Raw genomic sequence first — 22,130 nt, 5'->3', positions numbered from 1 at the left:
ATTCTTTTTCTGCACAATACACTTTGGAAATGTAATCTCATATTGCATAAATTATGCTCTTAATACAGCCAGGTCCTCCCAGCCCTATTGCTGTGTGGCTACATGTGTAACCCATTAAACTGGACATAAATGCAGACAACTAAGTAGAGGTGAATTTTATGTTGTACTTTCCCATTTTTTACAGTTTGTAAAGAGCTAATGGGTGTGTATAAAATCTGTGCATAGAAAGTATGTGTCTGTTTTACACCTTTATTGAGGTCGGAGAGAAATGCATAACATTAATATGATTTTTATAAACAATTAGAAAACACCCAGAATAATATAATGTTTCTGATTCCTAGGGGGGTATATTTACTAAACTGCAGGTTTGAAAAACTGGAGATGTTGCCTATAGCAACCAATCAGATTCTAGCTGTCATTTTGTAGAAGGTACTAAATAAATGATAACTAGAATCTGATTGGTTGCTATAAGCAACATCTCCACCTTTTTCACCTTATAACTGTTTTTCTACAGTTAAGTAAATATACTTCCTAGAGGGTAAAATGTATTTGTTTGGATCAAGACAGCATCAAGGACAGCAAGGAGGTTTAGCAGAGTGCCCATATCACCTATATCCACGGGTGCCCTGACAACTACACTGAGGAGCATGCTCTGGTGCAAAATGGTTTAGCCATGATCACTGGTCTCTGCACTGGTACATCTACATGTGTATAGGGATTGTGTACGGAATGCAGACAATGGAAATGCCGGCAGTTATCTTGCCGACATAAAAATGTCTGCAGGCTAAATGCTGACACTTACATTCTGGTGACAGCTAAAAATTATGACAACGTGTTTGTTGACATTCAGAATGTCGACAGTCACACTGCCAACATTAAAAGAGCAATGCCGGCGGACCCGCAATCAGCACAGGTTTGGATGTGTTTTGGGAGGGTGGGGAGATACTTTTAAACTTTATTAGCTAAAAAAATTGTTATAACTGTTTTGCGCCGGCAGGTTCACCGGCATTATTCTTTGAATGTCAGCTGTGTGACTGTCGACATTCTGAATGTCGACAATCACACTGTCCACATTTTGAAGCTGTCACCAGAATGGAAGTGTCGGTATTTAGCCTGCCGATATTTTCATGTCCACATGATAACTGCAGACATTTCTATTGTTGGTAATATGACCCTACCCTGTGTATAGGTACTGGAGTAGAACAGTGTGTCTATATGTATTACACAAAGTCGCACACAAGTCTTATGTTGTATGTAGTATTTGGTATTGTATACAGGGCAGTTTACGTGCGCATTCTATATAAAGCAATGTGCCAATCTTTTTATTACACATGGGGGCATATTCAATTGTCCACGGGATTGCCAAAAATCCCGCGGACCGCACAGGATTACCGTTATTACGGTAATCCTGCGCGGAAAAACCGTTAATATGGTAATTTACTCGCTGGATTTCAGCTCGCAGCTCCCTGAGAGTACCATATTAACGGTATTAGTTTTTCCGCGCTCAATCCAGCGGACAATTAAATACTCCCCATAGAGCAGTGTCGATCTGTATTATACGCTACAGGTCATTCACAATTTGTAAAAGTGCATAACTACAGTTTAAATGCTCTTCTGAGACGTCAAGCCCTACATTTACAACCTGCGCATAGTGCATGAATTTGCGAACCAAGATACTGGTGTCTGTGGAGGCAAGGAAAAAAGTTTGTACCGTCCAACGGGAAAAATTGGATGGATCAAGAGTATTCCTTGCACGAATTTTTCATTCAAGTGCTGAGATAAGAATTAATTTTACATTACAGGATTATTCAAATGAGATATAGGGGGGGGGGGGATCTCACATTTACAGAGGTGTTTCCTTCTTTCTGAAATGACGCACAGTGTTTTGCTTCCAGCAAAAGAACTACGTCTTGGGTATTGGAGACTGGGAAGGAGGGGGGGGGGGGGGGGGTTCTGGCTGGTTTGAAAAGTGGAGATGTTGCTTATAGCAGCAACCAATCAGATTCTAGCTACCAAAAGGGGTTTTCCTAAATCAGTAGTAGGTTTGAGGTTGATATTTTTAATGTCCCACCCAGCCTCCACATTTTCCATAGCATATGTCAAATCACAGGTGTTTCAAACAGAGGTGAAATGAGCATGCGGCTTGAAATGCACTTAGCAGACAAGTAAGCACACGTGTACATGCAAGGTGGCATTGCGTGCATACTGATTTTGCAGTATGTAAATTAATATTTGAGCTTTGTGTGTGTATCTTTATTATACTCAGAACTATATGCATAAATGTGTCATACACAGAACTCTACGGTGCTTAATTCATTAAGGAAAGTAAGGCAAAAAAAAGGAGTAAATTTGCTCCTGGACAAACCATGTTACAATGCAAGGGGTTCAACTTAGTTTATTACTTTGCACATAAGTTAAATACTGGCTGTTTTTTCATCTAGCACACAAATACTTGATAACTTCATCTTTACACTGAAATTTAAAGTTGATCTAGAACATGCCCTATCCCAACTATAAATTTGTCCTCACATTTTAAATTTACCTCCCCCTCCAATACAACATGGTTATGCCAAGGTACAAAGTTGCTCCTTTTTTTTGCCTTTCCTTAATGATTCAGGCCCTATGTGTACTGGCATTATACACAAAATTATTGTACTTTATTCCTGACAACCTCATAGCGGCGAGCACTAATAGTTAGTGACACATTTTTTATTACATAGCAATGTATCAAAATGAAATTAAGAGCAATATTGATGAGAAAGGGGTTCGCATGTATACACCCTAGTAATAACTTAGTGATGTGATAATATGTAGGGTCAGTAGGACATCTGTTTTCAGTGGTCATTTTGCATATTTTTTACTGACTAATAAACCTGTAATTATTTTTACTGATTGGGTGAATTTTATGGTGGTTGGCCTTATATTTATCTGTATTCCAAACACAACAGTATGGGCCTGATTTAACAACCTAAGCTTAGTTCTGACTGTATTCAATTCCTAGAGGATCTCAAGGTTTGAATCTGGGGGTAAGTACGCTCTGACGAAATGGTTCTTGACTTACGTAGACACACAGGACAGGCTGCAGTATACGCACAAGCATATAAGCAAGATAAGTTCACATAAGAACTCTCAGAAAAAAAAACATATCAAATAAAAGAACAACTATTAAGAGTATAATCAGTAATCTAAATATGGATTTTCAATGATTTTTTTAATTATTTATTTTATAAATGAAATACATAAATCAAGATGTTTTCAACACGTACATACAATGCGTTTTATGGTCTATCTTACTTACATACACATACTAGTGGCACTGATATGTGTAGTTTTTAAAACAAAGTCTATGCTGTGTCAGTCATCGCTATCAGTTGTCACTTACACCTAACCTGTAGCTGGAGCAAATGATGTGGCTAAAACCAAGCGTAGTTATAACATAGTCGTCTACTCTCCTGGAATGTTTGGAAGACTCCCGGAATTCTGGGAGTCCCCTCAGACTCCCGGGAGAGCAGGGCAATCTCCCAGTTCCAGTCCCCCTCATTAATTAAGCTATAGGGGTGGGACCTATGATGCGTCATTGTGGCCCCGCCCCCTGCTGTAATAGGCCAGACAATAATGACTGTTTAGGGGACGGGGCCAAATGACGCGATTCACCGAGCCCCGCTACCACATATACACCTCCTCCCGGATGCCAGCTGGCAAATGTTGGCAAGTATGACTTATAAGAAACCCAGGACTTGAATTGGTCGCATCTGCTGTAAATCGGGCATACGCACGTCCGTATTCAACTAAGAGTGAATCTGAAGAAACGTCTCTTGTTGACTATGGGTGTAGGTACGCTCTGGTCTAACAAATACACTGCAGGATACGTCCAATACATATGTGGAATAGAAAGTCCCAAAATAACACACAGAAGAAAAAAATAAAAGTATTCAGTGATTGCCACCTGTTAATAATATAGTCATTAATGACAAAATTGTTAATGAATTATTTTTTTTTCACTCCGATACATGATGGTATTAGTGTCTATTGTGCATAAAATGTATTTTTACAGTTGCTCCTAATTGCAAACACATGTTCTAGCATGTAGACACAGCCGTCATCACTAGTAATCGACACTTGCACCCGACCTGTAGCTGGTGCAAGTGATACAACAGAAAAGCATGTACCTTTCAGATGCCCAAAGTTTGAATCGCTGCTGCGCGCACTCTAGCTTGGCACGCTCTTACCGTACAATGACTACATGCATACAACCAGTCCCTTCCCCGCTCCACCCATGAAATCACAGGCTGTAGTGGAGTTCTTTGCACTGGAAGATGAATTGGAAGTTTCTGCGTCCTCTGGTGTATAATCCGGTTCTGGACCTACGTAGAACGATTTTACGCCAAATATGTCAGGTATCGGCATTTACGTTCCGTCATGAATTAGGCCCAGAGTGTTATGTGCATGTGTTCTACACAGAGCAGGTCCTGCATCTCTATTAATAATAAAGCAGTGTGTTTCCAGCCAGCTATAAACACACAGGCCGTTTGTAGAACACAAGGAACTACGTGTATCTATATGTACACAGAGAAGTATATATTGCTGCTTCATTTTTTGCCTGACCTAATAACAAACACTTTTTGAGATTTGGATGGTTTAGAGGTTGATCTGACGTTTTGTGAAGTTTATTTAACAGAACAGGTCATTGATTTGCCTCAGTCCAGACTCACATCTCCTTGTGTCCCAGGGCAGATTATATTTACAAGTGATGGTGATGAATTTGCTGCTTGAAATATATTACCATAATTTTACATATTAAAAGGACCTGTCTCTTACTGTCATATTGTGCACTGAGGTTTAACACAACCGAATAGAAGGAGGCCGTGTGCTAAAAACTATAGGGCGGCTTCCATTTACAGTGGCTCGTTAGCTGTTACTCACATAAACAATTGATGTAACCGTACATATACACAAATACATATGTAATATGCACACACAGAACAGGCAGGTCAGTCTGTCGGTCTAGTGTCAGATAATGTTGAGCCTTTATTAATATCATGTGACTTGTCACTCTGATTCGAAAAGTCTGTCATTGTTCGTAACCTCTGGCATAGCTTCCCATACCCTTAAAAGTCCTCTAACATGGCTCTGACAGTAAGGGCTAGATTTACTAAACTGCGGGTTTGGAAAAGTGGAGATGTTGCCTATAGCAACCAATCAGATTCTAGCTGTCATTTATTTAGTGCATTCTACAAAATGACAGCTAGAATCTGATTGGTTGCTATAGGCAACATCTCCACTTTTTCAAACCCGCAGTTTAGTAAATATACCCCTAAATCAGAAGAACATTTTAGAACCTTATTGGGATGATATTGTTTAGGGAAAAGCAGGTGTATCTTTTGAAGATTTGATACATTCAACTAAATTAACTTCAGTAAGAAGACTGATCTATATACAATGGTCACAACATAATTATTTATTATAGATTTTCTTTTATTGGCTAGTCCTTCTATTAGGACAGGCCTGGCCAACCTGTGACACTCCAGGTGTTGTGAAACTACAAGCCCCAGCATGCTTTGACAGTAGATAACCACCCCGATAGCTGATAGAGCATGCTGGGTCTTGTAGTTTAACAACAACCGGAGAGCCACAGGTTGGCCACACCTGTATTAGGGTCCTGATAGGTAACACAGTACCCATAATTCCCTGTCCAGAGGTGTCTGTACCATTTATTGACTATTGATGGAATAGACAGACAGGACAAATCTGAATGTGGGAATGAGAAATGAGGGGAAAAAAATTGTTATTTTACTTCCTTAACTAAAGGAATGTTATTGACCCATTTAGAAATAGCAGAAAGCTGCAGTAAAGCAGGGTGGCTGGGATTTAATGAGGTATTAGGGAGATTTCTGAGGGGTGTCTGCCACAATGCTTAGTGACAATGCTGCTGCTTCCCTCTGTAAGTGAGTGATCCTACAGACTGAAGCCATTACAGCAATTCTCATCTGCTTTGTCATTCAACGTCATTTCTGGATACCTTTATTTAGTTTTTCCATGGTAAAGTGATGGAAGGCTGGAAATAATGTGTTCCTCTCAATAGAAAACACTGTCATATACATTCTAGAGATAATTTTCCAAGCAGTAGCAATGAAATGCATATGAAAATAAAAATATTGTTTACATTACAAATATGTATGTTAATGCAGTCCTTTTTCTCTCCCTATCCACTTCAGTTTTGTCACAGTACCTTCATTTATTTTTAGTTCATTTACTTTTTCTTTATGCCACTAATAACTTTTACTCCTCTTACTCCACTGGAAAGTTTTAAGGTCTTAGTTGTACTCTTTTTTTCCAATTTTAATAGCTCCAAGAAGATGCCAGGGAATGTGCTTCGAATCCAAGGGGCAAATGTATCAAGCTGCGAGTTTCCAGCGGGATTGAAAAGTGGAGATGTTGCCTATAGCAACCAATCAGATTCTTGCTATCATTTTGTAGGATGCACTAAAGAAATGATAGCTAGAATCTGATTGGTTGCTATAGGCAACATCTCCACTTTTCAAACTCGCTGGAAACTCGCAGCTTGATACATTTACCACCAGGTCTCATCTTATATAGATTATATAAATTAATTTATTGTACAAGTCCTGAAAACATGTGCTGAGAGCAGTGGTGGAACTACCATTGGTGCAGGAGGTGCCGTGTACCGGGGCCCATGGAGATAACGGCGCCCATTGCATGCCAGATGCAGAGGGTAGGGGGCCCCGGTTCCCTCCTCCCCACCTACCTCCACCGAGGATCGCAGTTACACCTCTGTCTGAGAGTGAATTCCTGGGATAATAGTTTATGTAATAACAACATACTTACTTTTTATAACTTCCTTTCAGGACAAGATATGAAAAGTAGGTTGGGCTTGATGATGACATTTGCATCATCAAGTGGGCAGGACAAGGTGTAGGATGCCACAAATCACATCATCATGCCTGTGGTCACGTATGTGGCAGGACTTAATGACGCGAATTGTGTAATTGTGACACAGCCCTGCCCAATTCACAGGCCGGTGAGTGTCCTTCAGGAAGAACTGACTACTTCCCTGGGAGTCTGTGAGGTCTGTCAATAATCTAGGGGTTTCCCGGACATTACGGGAGAGTAGGCAACTATGAAAGACAATGCTCCTATACATGGTTACAACTAGCTCTATTCCCCAGAGCTCAAATTAAAACAATCTCGACGCTTACTAAAAATGCAACATAACATTACTTGTTGCTTAGATAAACCCATTGTAACCCATTTACCTGACACCACAGTACTCTATCTATATATAGAATCCGTGTAGTGACACTTAATCATCATCATCATCATTTATTTATATAGCGCCACTAATTCCGCAGCGCTGTACAGAGAACTCACTCACATCACTCCCTGCCCTATTGGAGCTTACAGTCTAAATTCCCTAACACACACACACATACACACAGAGAGGGAGAGACTAGGGTCAATTTTTGATGGCAGCCAATTAACCTACCAGTATGTTTTTGGAGTGTGGGAGGAAACCGGAGCACCCGGAGGAAACCCATGCAAACACAGGGAGAACATATAAACTCCACACAGATAAGGCCATGGTCGGGAATTGAACTCAAGACCCCAGCGCTGTGAGGCAGAAGTGCTAACCACTAGGCCACTGTGCTGCCCAAACAAACCAGCACTTAAGCATCAGATTTCACCACAAGGCTTCATGATAATAATGCCACAATTATCAGCGGGACCAGACTGCCACCTTATTATATGTTATGACTGCTGCATTCTTCCCCACAATAATGTGTAATAATATAATAATGTGTTTAAGCCACACTTAACCTTTATTCGATTTTTATACCTGCTCAGTGATAGGCCACACGGGCAAAATAATGTGCAGGAATATTATACATTTATAGGCCATATATATATATATATATATATATATATATATATATATATATATATATATATATATATATATATATATATATATATTGATGCAAAATATATTCATGTTAACTTTTAATTTGGTAAAAAAATAAAAACTAAATATTATATTCTCACACTTTATGATTAAAATTAAAAGTGTAACTGGTGGGGATAACTAGAGTCAAGTATTTATAATACCAAAGGACAAACCCAACTCAAAAAGTGTTCTTTGGCCACTGCGCCTACACCCTGTCACGGACTTACCTGATCCCCGCCGCTCCGTTCAGCCGCACTTCCGCATTCAGGACCATGTGACCGCACCCGGAGGTGGTCACATGACCACAACCCTAGAGGCGGGGATTTTGAATCCCCTTCAGTATAAAAACCTCACTCTGACACTCGCTGAGTGTCAGAGCAATACTTACCTGTTCCTGGCTCCTGCTCTTCGTGGATTGCAGTGTCTTCCTGTTTCCAGTGTCTCCTGTGTGCTGATCTCTGCCTGTTTGACTTTCCTGGCTCTCCAATCCCTGTGTACCGACCCGGCTTGCTGACCATTCTCCTATTCTTGTGACCCGTGTACCGAACCTGGCTTGTTGACTCCGAGTTGCCTTCTGATTCTGCCTGACTCCATTCCTGTGTACCGAACCGGCTTGTTGACTCCGCTACCACCGCTTCACTCCGCTGTACTACATCTTGAGGCGAACCTGGGGACCGCGACCTGCGACTCCTGGCAGCGAAGCCCACCCCGCCTTGCGGCGGTTCTTGGTGAACACCGGGGAGATCGTTAGACTCCGCACCTCAGGTAAGCCAGTGCTAATCAAGATTAGTAATATAGTATCCAGAATCTGTTACAGTTTGCTCTGACCATGGATACCACAGCTAAAGATCTGTTGGAGCATTTAGTAGGAAGGATGGATAAGCAAGAAGCTAACCAAGAGCAACTTTTAAAATTCCTCAATAGTCTATCCACTCGGTTGGATGTTGTCCAGAACACCCTAGTGGCTGGTGGATCACCTGGGCCGGCAGTGGCCCCTGTACCTCAGGCCGCAGCAGCAGCTTCTTCCTCGCAGCTATGGTTACCTAACCCACCTAAGTTCGATGGAGACCCTAAAAATTGCAGAGGATTTTTAAATCAATGCTCCATACAATTCGAGCTTCTACCTGGGAACTTCCCCTCCGGAAAAACGAAAGTGGCCTATGTGATTTCGTTATTGTCCGGTCAAGCTTTAGCATGGGCTTCCCCCTTATGGGAGAGGGACGACCCCATTCTACATAACTTCAACCTCTTCTTGTCCACCTTCAAGAAAATATTTGATGAGCCAGGAAGGGTGTCCAATGCCGCTTCCGGCTTACTACGTCTCCGCCAGGGAAACCAGTCTGTGGGGCAGTATGCGGTCCACTTCAGAACCATGGCCTCTGAACTTCGCTGGAACGATGAGGCCCTAGTAGCTACATTCTGGCAGGGCCTTTCAGACCGAATCAAAGACGAGTTGGTATCCCAGGAACTCCCTACGTCTTTGGACGACATTATCTCCCTCTGTGTCAAAATTGATTTGCGTTTCAAGGAACGTAATTCCGAGAAGGAACAGTCGCGGCGTAGCATGATTCGCTTGGCCCCCAACTTCCAAACCCCTGTTCCTCCCCCGGAAGAGCCCATGCAACTTGGGAGGACCCGCCTATCAGCCGAAGAGAGGGAGAGGAGATTTCGGAACAAGTTGTGTTTATATTGTGGAAAGAGTGGCCATCTTCTGAGTTCTTGTCCCAAACGCTCGGGAAACGACAGGGCCTAACGAGTTCTGGAGCTGTATCGTTGGGCCTCTTTTCTTAGTGTCAGTCAGTTCCCAATAGTAATGATTGCCTGTCTATTCCCATTTCCCTTCAGTTAGGACAAAAGACCTTCCCGCAGTCGGCTCTCCTAGATTCCGGAGCCGCAGGAAATTTCATTTCTGCCACAGTAGTTAAACAATTCGCTATTCCCACACAAGCCTTGGAACAACCCATCTCTCTGATGGCCATTGATGGGGGAAGAATCCCTGAGGGGTCCATCCTGGTACGCACTATTCCTCTTCTACTTCAGATAGGAGCACTTCATCGGGAGAAGATTTATTTTCTAGTAATACAGAGATCTACCAACCCAGTCATCCTAGGACTTCCTTGGCTTCGTCTCCACTCTCTCACCTTGGACTGGAAATCTGGTCACATATTGTCCTGGGGACAGTCCTGCTTCTCTCGCTGCCTACAGAGAGTGGTTCCCCCGAATAGTCCCAGACGTACCCAAGAATTTCCTGTGACTCTCCTGCCTGAGCCATACCAAACCTTCTCTGATGTTTTTTGTCAACAAGAGGCCACTAGACTTCCCCCTCACAGAATCTGGGACTGTGGCATTGATCTGATACCTGGTAAACCCATTCCCAGGGGCCGTGTTTACCCCCTTTCCTCCCGGAATCTAAGGCTATGGAGGAGTACATCCAAGAAAATCTAAACAGGGGCTTCATCCGCAAGTCTGCCTCCCCAGCTGGGGCTGGATTCTTTTTCGTAAAAAAGAAAGATGGGGGCCTCCGCCCTTGCATTGATTACAGAGGCCTGAATGCCATTACCGTTAAAAATCGGTATCCACTGCCACTGATTTCTGAATTATTTGACCGGATCAAGGGTGCCACCATCTTTTCTAAACTTGACCTCAGAGGAGCGTATAACCTTATACGCATTAAGGAGGGGGATGAATGGAAGACGGCGTTTAACACCCGAGACGGCCACTTTGAATATCTGGTCATGCCTTTCGGGCTATGCAATGCCCCAGCCATATTTCAGAGCTTTATGAATGAGCTGTTTCAAGACCTCTTGTACCAATCTGTAGTCATCTACTTGGACGACATTCTCATCTTTTCTCAAGATCTAGCATCTCATCGTACTCATGTATTGGAGGTCCTCTCTCGTATCCGAAAAAATCTGTTATTTTGCAAATTGGAGAAATGCACCTTCGAGCAGAGACAAATTCACTTCCTGGGATATATTATTTCGGGCACCGGTCTACAGATGGATCCCACAAAATTGAAAGCCATACTTGACTGGCCCCAACCTTCGGGCCTTAAGGCCACTCAACGCTTCCTAGGATTCTCCAACTATTATCGTCAATTTATCAAGGGGTACTCCTCTCTCGTGGCTCCCATCACAGCATTGACCCGCAAATCTGCTGATGCTGGTATTTGGTCCTCTGAGGCTATCCAAGCCTTTATATTATTAAAGTCTCTCTTTTCATCTGCACCCATTCTTCAACAGCCAGATTGTTCTCGTCCCTTTGTCCTGGAGGTAGATGCCTCTTCTGTTGGCACAGGAGCCGTACTATCACAGCGAGGTCCTTCTGGAAAACTTCATCCCTGCGGATTCTTTTCCCGTCGCTTTTTACCTGCTGAGAGGAATTATGGGATTGGCGACAAAGAGCTCCTGGCCATCAAATTGGCTCTCTCCGAATGGAGACATTTACTAGAAGGAGCGCAATTCCCCATCACCATATATACCGACCATAAGAATTTGCTTTACTTACGCACTGCTCGATGTCTAAACCCTCGACAAGCAAGGTGGTCCTTATTCTTCTCACGCTTTGATTTCAACATCACTTTTCACTCAGGATCTAAGAATACGAAGGCAGACGCCTTATCTCGCTCTTTTGATCCAGCTGACATGGAATCCTCGGAAGATAAGAAATTCATTGTAAATCCATGTCAAGTATTGGCAGCTACACACCTGAAAAAGGGTTGTCCTCCAGGCAAAACATTCATCTTGCCACATCTACGCACCCGGCTCCTTCACTAGGCTCATCACTCACTCTTCTCTGGGCATGCCGGCATTCGCAAGACCTGGGACCTATTGTCCCGAAGCTACTGGTGGCCTTCCTTGCTGGAGGATGTGAAGAGATTTGTTGCTGCTTGTTCCAAATGTGCTCAACACAAGACCTCTAGGAAAAAGCCTTATGGATGCTTGCTGCCATTACCCATTCCTGATTACCCTTGGTCACAGATCTCCATGGATTTTATCACGGACCTTCCCCCTTCCAAATCCTGTACTGTAGTGCTTGTGGTCACGGATCGCTTCTCTAAAACAGCCCACTTTATTGCTCTCAAAGGCCTTCCTTCTTCCTCCTCCTTAGCCGATATTTGTATTAAAGAAATATTTCGCCTCCATGGCTGTCCTCAACATATTGTCTCCGATAGGGGATCACAATTCATATCAAAATTTTGGCGGTCTTTTTGCAATAAATCCGGGATTAAGCTTGACTTCTCTTCCGCATATCATCCCCAGTCCAATGGGGCTACTGAGAGAACCAACCAAGAATTAGAGAAGTTTCTAAGAATATTTATCTCTAGTAACCAAGACAACTGGGTGGACCTTCTCCCTTGGGCCGAGTTTGCCCATAACAACCATTTTCATGAGGCCATCTCTAACTCCCCCTTTTTTGTTCTGTATGGCTGCCATCCTAGACTACCCACCTTCTCTCAAGTCTCATCTTCTGAAGTTCCAGCAGTGGACTCTCTGGTTCGTAACTTCTCTGATATTTGGGAACAAACCAAGACAAACTTAAAACAAGCAACTACTCGTTCCAAAAAATTCTACGATAAAAGGAGAAGAATGACTCCCAAGTTTTGCAGTTGGTGACAGGGTATGGCTATCCACCCAGAACATTCGTTTAAAGGTTCCCAGTAAAAAATTTGCTCCCAAGTTTATTGGCCCATTTGCTATATCTGAGATTATTAATCCCGTAGCCTTTAGATTGAGTCTGCCTCCTTCCTTACGCATACCCAATGTCTTCCATGTCTCCTTGTTAAAACCGATGGTAACCAACAGATTCTCCACCTCATCCAGAACTCCTCCTCCTGCTGTGGATCGGGATCAAGTTGAATACGAGATTAAAACTATCCTAGATTCTCGTAAAGTTCAAGGTGCCATACAGTTCTTGGTGGATTGGAAGGGTTACGGCCCTGAGGAGCGCTCATGGGTAAGAGCCATTGACCTACATGCTCCCCGTCTACTTAAATCCTTCCATAAAAAATCTCCTTTGAAACCCTATTAGGTGTTCGGAGTCCACCTTTATGGCAGGGGGTACTGTCACAGACTTACCTGATCCCCGCCGCTACGTCTAGCCGCACTTCCGCATTCAGGACCATGTGACCGCACCCGGAGGCGGTCACATGACCACAACCCTAGAGGCGGGGATTTTGAATCCCCTTCAGTATAAAAACCTCACTCTGACACTCGCTGAGTGTCAGAGCAATACTTACCTGTTCCTGGCTCCTGCTCTTCGTGGATTGCAGTGTCTTCCTGTTTCCAGTGTCTCCTGTGTGCTGATCTCTGCCTGTTTGACTTTCCTGGCTCTCCAATCCCTGTGTACCGACCCGGCTTGCTGACCATTCTCCTATTCTTGTGACCCGTGTACCGAACCTGGCTTGTTGACTCCGAGTTGCCTTCTGATTCTGCCTGACTCCATTCCTGTGTACCGAACCGGCTTGTTGACTCCGCTACCACCGCTTCACTCCGCTGTACTACATCTTGAGGCGAACCTGGGGACCGCGACCTGGGACTCCTGGCAGCGAAGCCCACCCCGCCTTGCGGCGGTTCTTGGTTCTTGGTGAACACTGGGGAGATCGTTAGACTCCGCACCTCAGGTAAGCCAGTGCTAATCAAGATTAGTAATATAGTATCCAGAATCTGTTACACACCCACAGTAATAGGAGCAGCTATTCAAGAGAAAACTTCCTTACCTCCAACATATTTAAGTAGGGATGTGCACCGGCCACTTTTGGTGTCTCGTGTTTTGTGTTTTGGATTCGGATTTCCTTGAGGTTTTGGGTTTGGATTTGTTTCGCAAAACACCTGACGAAAGGTTTTGGATTCGGATTTATTTTGAAAAAAAACATAAAAAAAGTGTTAAAATCAAGTTTTTTTGTTTGTTTATTTTCACTCCTACGCTATTATTAACCTCAATAACAATCATTTCCACTAATTCCCAGTCTATTCTGAACACCTCACAATATTGTTTTTAGTCCAGGGCATGTAAAATCCAAAAAGCCCAAGTTCTCAAAAAAATAGCAAAAAGAGAAACTTAAAATCATCTGAGGAGAAATGTAAAGTTGGCAATATGCCATTTACGACACGTAGTGACAAGGAACGGCTTAGGCCCTGGCCCGTGTTCATGACTAGTGGTCCAGCTTCACCCAAGGATGAAGGACACACTGTAGGGGGAGAGGAATCAGAGGTTGAGGATGAGGACGACATCTTTCCTCAGTAGAGCCTGTTTAGTTTGTACAGGGAGAGATGAATTGTTATTTTGGTGTGGGGGTCCAAACAAACCAATCATTTCAGCCACAGTTGTTTGGTAGGCCCTGTCGCTGAAATGATTGGTTTGTTAAAGTGTGCATGTCCTATTTCAACAACATAAGGGTGGGTAGGAGGGCCCAAAGACAATTCCATCTTGCAACTATTTTTTTGGCATTATGTGACCATTCAACAGTCGTTTGCCATGTTCAAAAAGTAAAAGAAAATGCCAACAAATTCAAAAATTTTTATCAAAAGTTAAATGCCCTGTCATTATTTAAAACAAGAGGGTTTGACGTGCTAGAATTAGTGTAGTGTTAATATGTTATAAACACTACACTTGGAACTTGGAGGAGGTATTGTGGCCCCGGTATCAAATTTAGTACCGGGGCCACCCCACTACATAGTCCAGAATTTTTTTTTGGGAAATTCAGAGCCGTGGAGGGTTTTTTATTAATTATATTGTGGTGACCACTTCTCTACGCAGTCCAGGTACATTATTCGGTGCGATTCAGACCAGTTGATGGTTTTCTTATTATATTGTGATGACCCACTCCTCTACGCAGTCCAGGTACATTTTTTGGTGCGATTCATACAAGTTCAGGGTTTTTAATTTATATTGTGGTGAGTGACCACTCCTCTACGCAGTCCAGGTACATGTTTTGGTGCGATTCATACCAGTTGATGGTTTTCTTATTATATTGTGGTGACCCACTCCTCTACGCAGTCCAGATACATTTATTGGTGCGATTGATACAAGTTCAGGGTTTTTAATTTATATTGTGGTGAGTGACCACTCCTCTACGCAGTCCAGGTACATTTTTTGGTGCGATTCATACCAGTTGATGGTTTTCTTATTATATATATTGTGGTGACCACTCCTCTACGCAGTCCAGGTACATTTTTTGATGCGATTAAGAAAGACCAGTTGATGGTTTTCTCATTATATTGTGGTGACCCACTCCTCTACGCAGTCCAGATACATTTATTGGTGCGAATCATACAAGTTCAGGGTTTTTAAATTATATTGTGGTGACCACTCCTCTACGCAGTCCCGATACATTTATTGGTGCGAATCATACAAGTTCAGGGTTTTTAAATTATATTGTGGTGACCACTCCTCTACGCAGTCCAGATACATTTATTGGTGCGAATCATACAAGTTCAGGGTTTTTAAATTATATTGTGGTGACCACTCCTCTACGCAGTCCAGGTACATTTTTTGGTGCGATTAAGACCAGTTGATGGTTTTCTTATTATATTGTGGGGACCACTCCACTACGCAGTCCAGAAAGATACCTCGTTGCAACATTTTGGACTAATAACGATATTGTGAGGTGTTCAGAATACACTGTAAATTAGTGGAAATGCTTGTTATTGAATGTTATTGAGGTTAATAATAGCGTAGGAGTGAAAATAAGCCCAAAAACTTGATTTTTGAACTTTTTATGCTTTTTTGAAAAAAAATCTGAATCCAAAACCTTAAATCCGAACCAAAACCTTTCGGCAGGAGTTTTGCAAAACAAATCCGAACCCAAAACATCACGAAAATCCGAATCCAAAACATAAAACACGAGACACCAAAAGTCGCCGGTGCACATCCCTAATCAGCATCCCCGCAGCGGGTCTTTTAGGAAAACTGAGCTTTTTCCTCACAGCTTTATCCTCCAAATTTTTGTTTTTCATTATATGTAGCACAAGAGAGCGTACCCCTAAGCCACACACACTCGGCAAAGCCTTTAAAAATTATATGCGGCACAGGAGAGTACCACTGGACTTTTACTGCTGAATGTGTGAACTTGGTAATATTGCAGTACCAATGGACTTATACTGCAGGATTGTTTTTGGATATTTTTTTTTTAATTTCTTTTTTTTTATAATTATTTATTTTTTATTTTTTTTATAACTTTTTTCTTAATTTTTTATAACTTGGGAATAATGGGGAAATAACAATGCCCTTAGAAGGACAGAGCACAGGACACAACACCACTGGACTGAACAGGACACAGCACAGGACCCAGCAGCACCACTGAACTCAGAAGGACAGAGCACAGGACACAGCACCACTGGACTGAACAGGACACAGCACAGGACCCAGCAGCCCCACTGAACTCAGAAGGACAGAGCACAGGACACAGCACCACTGGACTGAGCACAGCACAGCACAGCACAGGATATAGCAGGGCAGAGGACCACCTAACACAACCTCCCTCTACCCTGATCAATGCCTGAGTGAAGATGGCGGCGGCCAGCGGGGAATTTATAGAATCCGAGTATCGCGAGATCCGACAACGGGATTATGACTCGGAACCTCGCTTTCAGTTTTGCAATTGGCGGGAATACCCGGATCTGTCTCGGATCCAGCTCGGATCGGCAAGGTTCGGGTGGGCTCGGATTTCAGATATCCGAGCCCGCTCATCCCTATATTTAAGACAATGTGCTACGGGATCTGATATAAGTCAAAAAGCTGAAGGTGAGTTGCTGTGACATCACTGGCCTGTGTGTAAATCAACCAATCCACACTTTGCATTTCTGCAAAGACAAGTCTATTTAAAGATAATTAAAGATATTTCACATCCACCCACTAATGACACACTTATTTTGACTATACAATAAAAGTTATATTTTATTTACACTACACCTTTGTCCAGGGAGGACATCTTTCTGGTTATCAGGACCCATAGATAATAATGACCCAGTGTCCCAGGATTCCCCCACTAGAATAGTCGTTTTTTCCTTTTTTCCTTCTCTAAGGGGTATATTTACTAAACTGCGGGTTTGAAATAGTGGAGATGTTGCCTATAGCAACCAATCACATTCTAGCTGTCATTTTGTAGAGTGCACTAAATAAATGACAGCTAGAATCTGAATGGTTGCTATAGGCAACATCTCCACTTATTCAAACCTGCAGTTTAGTAAATCTAGCCCTAAGTCTGCCAAGCTGTCAGTCACTCTGTGCATGTTAGAGAAGCACCTCCCTCTTAGCACTACTGCAGAGCAGTAAGGGTGCATGTTGGACATATTTAGTTAAGTATAAATGCTATAACTATTTAATGTAAACTATCAGGTAATATGCAGCCCTTGATATATATTTTTTTGTTTAAACTTTGTTTATTGAAAGTAGAGATGGGCGGGCTCGGTTCCCCGAGAACCGAACCCACCCGAACTTAGGCTATCCGAGTCTCGGTACTCTCCCGCCCGCTCGGAATCCAACTCGAGGCCGAATGTCATCGTGACGTCGTCGGATCTCGGGGCTCGGTTCTCGTGATATTTGAAAATTATAAATACCTGCCTCCACAGCAAATCATAGCCATTTGACAGAGGGAGAGAGCAGGGTGTAGTCCCAGGCTGATTAGAGCAGGGACAGACAATACGTTCTGATTCCAATTCTGCTAACAATCGATAGAGAAGAGAGGAGGATAGAGGAGTCTTTTTTTTTTTTTCAATATTTGGCACTACAAGTGCTTTGGGGTGTCCCCCATTCTTTTGCATTAATATTTCTGTCTGTCAAAAGTACTATCTGTCAGCAGACTTCAAATATAATATTTAGCACTCCCAAGTGCTTTTGGGGTGGCCCCCATTCTTTTGCATTAATTTTTCTGGCTGTCAAAAGTCATATTTGTCAGCAGTATCTAAAACAATTTGTAGCACTACAAGTGCGTTGGGCTCATAATGGATTCAAAGCAGTCCACATATGAGCAGAATCAGCAACCAGGTTCTGTCACCAGTCCTGATGGTAGTGTTCCCAGTACGTCATCTGGGAAAGGTGATGTCAAACTACACAGTCTTTTGAAATCAGTCAAAAAAACACACACCCAAAAAATGTTTACCGCGTTGAAGTGTAACTGAGGAAAAGTTAAGTGCCGATAAAAAAAAAATTGCCAACATGCCATTCTATACACGCAGTGGCAAAGAGATAATGAGGCCTTCACCTTTGTCTATTAGTGGCAGATCAAAAAATGTTACCGAGCCTACAAGTGGTGCACAAGTACTGTTACGCGTGAAAACCGAGCTGCAAGAAAACAGTAAGGCATTAGAGGATAATGTATGCTCTGAATCAGAAATTACACTAATCCCTGGGGAGAGTCCATCCACCAGTGGTATGTCTAATCGTGAGCATTCTGTTAGTGACATTGTACCCATAAAGAAGGTTCCTTTCAGCAGTTCTGCTGATGTGTGCCTTAACAGCCCGAGTGTAGCCGGTGATACACCAATTGAGGATGCCACTTTTGAATTAGAAGAGGAGGAGGGGGAGATTTGTGTAGGCGACGAGGGCACTAATGATGTTGTTGATGATTATGATGCAGACAGATACCAAATTGCCTTTCTCAATTCCTATGTATATTCTAGACTCTATAACGGCTGAATAGTTTACTATTTTACTCCTAGTGGAGAGGGGGTCTGATGCAGACAGATACCAAACTACCTTGGTCCATTTATTTTTTCTTTCTAATTCCACAGTCTATGCAGGCTGCTTTTTTTCTATTCAACTACAAGTGGAGGGCGGGGGGGCATAGATAGCCACCAAACTACCGTGGTCCATTTATTTTTACTTTCTAATTCCACAGTCTATGCAGGCTGCTTTTTTTCTATTCAACTACAAGTGGAGGGTGTAATATACACCCAAAGACGATGGCTGCAGATGGGCAAAGATGAAGAGGAAGACAACCAGGTTTGTGTGGAGAATTAAGGACGGCCTACCAGGGAGTAAACGGTTTTCTTCCTAATTAATTAGCTTTATAATTACCTTACTTATCCAAGAAACAGGTGGAGCACTAAATTAGGTTATTTTATGCACAAAAACATTGATTTTGAAACAAAATTGCAAAACAAAACCAAACAAAACCAAAACCAAAACACGCAAGGGCGGTTTTGCAAAACCAAAACACGACGGTAATCCAGATCCAAAACCAAAAGCAAAAACAAAACACAGGGGTCAGTGAGCATCTCTAATTGAAAGTATATAGCTAAAGATCTAGCAATGTAACAATATAATGCATTGATTACAAGGCTTTCCATTTTCAAATATATCAATCAAAAAAGAACATAAGATATAAACAAAAACAAGAAGATACATATATGGAAAAAGAAGAACTAAAAAGAAGAAGGTAGAAAGAGGGCCGGGGTTGGGGGGATATGGGATGATGTAGGGAGGAGGACCACAAGCGTATCACATATGGTCAATGTCCTTTCAGATCGGAGGCATCAGTAGAAAGAGATTAGGAATAATAGGGTGATATCATGGTAACTCCGCGCCAAAATTTCCCAATAAATATTCAGTCATGGGACTCTATCTGCTGCGAACATGTAATCTTCATAACAATCAGTGGTCTTGAATTTCAGCCAGGAAAAAAAGGTGGTGTTAAAATCAGTGACTTTATCATTGGCGGAAGAGATCAAGTCATCCATTGACATATTATAGTCTATTCGGGTATACCAGTCCTTGACTGATGGAGAATCGGAGCATTTCTATTGGATAGGAATAACCACCTTAGCCGTGTTGCTCAGGTGACTGAGCAGCGTTATTTTAAATACATTAATAGGAATTTTAAACAAGTCGAGGAGCCAGAAAGCTGGTTCTAAAGGAACTTCATAGTTTAGAATGGTCCTAACAGTATAAACTACCTCAATCCAAAATTGCCGAATTCGGGGGCATTCCCACCGAATGTGCAGGTAACTCCCCAGAGCACCTCCATCATATACCCCAGGTATTTGGGTATATCTTCTGAAGTAAACTCTGATGTCTATACCAATTTGTCAATATTTTATATTGTGTTTCCACTACAGAGGTACTGATGGATACATAGGTAAGCTGCCATTCTTCTATAGAGATGCTTCTATTTAAATCTCGTTAGCCCTTGATATATATTAATGTAAAACAGTGACTTGCTGTTAAATAAATTAAACCAGGCAAAAAATGCTGCTCAAATATTTGTAAAGAACGTTCAGCTCTTTCAGAAATGTGGTAGAGGAAGACTTCAAGAATACCTGCCAGCAGAAGCAAAACTAAAAGCCCTGGGCATTGATGCAAAATCTGATTTGGGGCCCCGTGGACATGCAGAAGCATCAGTACGGCCTGTTTAGTAGATAGTACTGTGATAGTACTGTGTGTGTGTTGCAGAGATCTCGTCTCACCGCATTCCCCATCTATAAAGTCTCTTATATACCTGATAAACTTCTGTGGTTGCAAATAAAGGAATATAACCTAGCAGCCCTAGGAGCATGTACATACTGGAGTTACATCAGGACCCACAGAGACACTTCTACCCCTATGGCCACTGCCTGATAATTATACATGGTGGAGGTAGCTATTTTGTGGGCAGGATCTAATTCGTGACAAAGAAACTTATCCAATAACTAGGAACTAGTGACATCAGCTAGACACTTACTCATACATGCCAACTCTCCTGGAATGTCCGGGAGACTCCTGAATTCTGGGTAGGTCTCCCGGAATCCCGGGAGAGCTGGCGATTCTCCCACATCTGCCCACTTCACTAAATTAGAGCCGGCATGAATGGGCAGAGGGGGCGGGGCTTTGTGAATCGCTTCATTTTGGCCCCGTCCCCAGTGATGTAATGCTTGTTTGGGGTCTTTTTACCACTGTAAAACGACCCCAAACTAGCATTACAGCATTACATCACTGGGGGTGGAGCCAAAATGACGTGATTTGCGAAGCCCCGCCCCCTCCATCCATATACCCCCTCATGCCCTCCAGGAACTCCCGGACCTGTCCAACATAAGGTTGGCAAGTATGCACTTACTGATCAATATTCACACCACATAACTAAGATGCACGCTCTTATTCCTAGTGAGTTAATAGGCTGAATTCTACAAGAATATTAGTTCAGTTCACAAAATGCTAATGCTACATCAGTAAAATGTGAATTGAGGATGAAAGACACCTAATAATAAGGAGACTGCTTTATCTTATTATCGGCCTTTAATACTAATGTGGTGTGCAAATACAATAGAAGCCAAAGCAGAGCGAATGATAGTTCATCCTTTTGCTACTAGTTTTCTAAAGATCAGCATTTACTCAGTGAAGTTAGTAAATCAGATTTAACAAATGTGTGCCATAATTGCACAAAATATATCTAAATAAATAAAGGTTTTAGTTAGAGATGGGCGGGCTCGGTTTCTTGAAAACCGAACACACCCGAACGTAGGGGTTCCGAGTCGGCTCTGTACTGCCGCGCGCCCTCGGAATCGAAAACGAGGCAAAATGTCATTGTTACGTCGTCGGATCTTGCATCTCGCTAGATTTGGATTACTTTTAAAAATCCAACATCACGGGGAGTGGGAGGGAGGGCAGACTCCCATTTTTCTTTTCTGCCACTGCTGTGTGCCAATGTGTCCTAGATGCGCTAGGAACTGCCGTGTGTTTGTGTCATTGCTCTGTCGCTTACCATCCAGCCAGGTCGCTGCAGTATTTGTCCGAAAGTGTATGAAAATACTGTGACCTGTGAGGTGGTTAAAATTGACTGCAAATGACTTGCAATTAGTGTTATTTAGGTTAATAATAATGTAGGAACAAAAAAAGCAAAATTATGTGATTTTAGCATATTTTAGGATTTTTTCTAAAAAATACAAAACCAAAACTAAAACACACGAGGGCGGTTTTGCCAAAACCAAAACACGAAGCTAATCCAGATCCAAAACCAAAACCTCTTCACGGGGTCAGTGAGCAACTCTAGTTGTAGTGCTCTTAGCAAACCCTATGGTTATCTTTTCTCTGTTGCATCTAAATATTTGCAAATTGAAATGATCCCTATAAAACTGGAAAAAGCAGCATTATCACCATAAACCTGGTATTGGTAAAGAAAGAGAAGTACCATAGCTACAGCTTCAGTGCATCTAGAAGAGTGAAATGGGTTAATGACAGCACAATGTGGCTA

The sequence above is a fragment of the Mixophyes fleayi genome, chromosome 9 (assembly GCF_038048845.1).
Source record: "Mixophyes fleayi isolate aMixFle1 chromosome 9, aMixFle1.hap1, whole genome shotgun sequence".
Lineage (NCBI taxonomy): Eukaryota > Metazoa > Chordata > Amphibia > Anura > Limnodynastidae > Mixophyes > Mixophyes fleayi.
Note: the sequence above shows the minus strand (reverse complement) of the source record.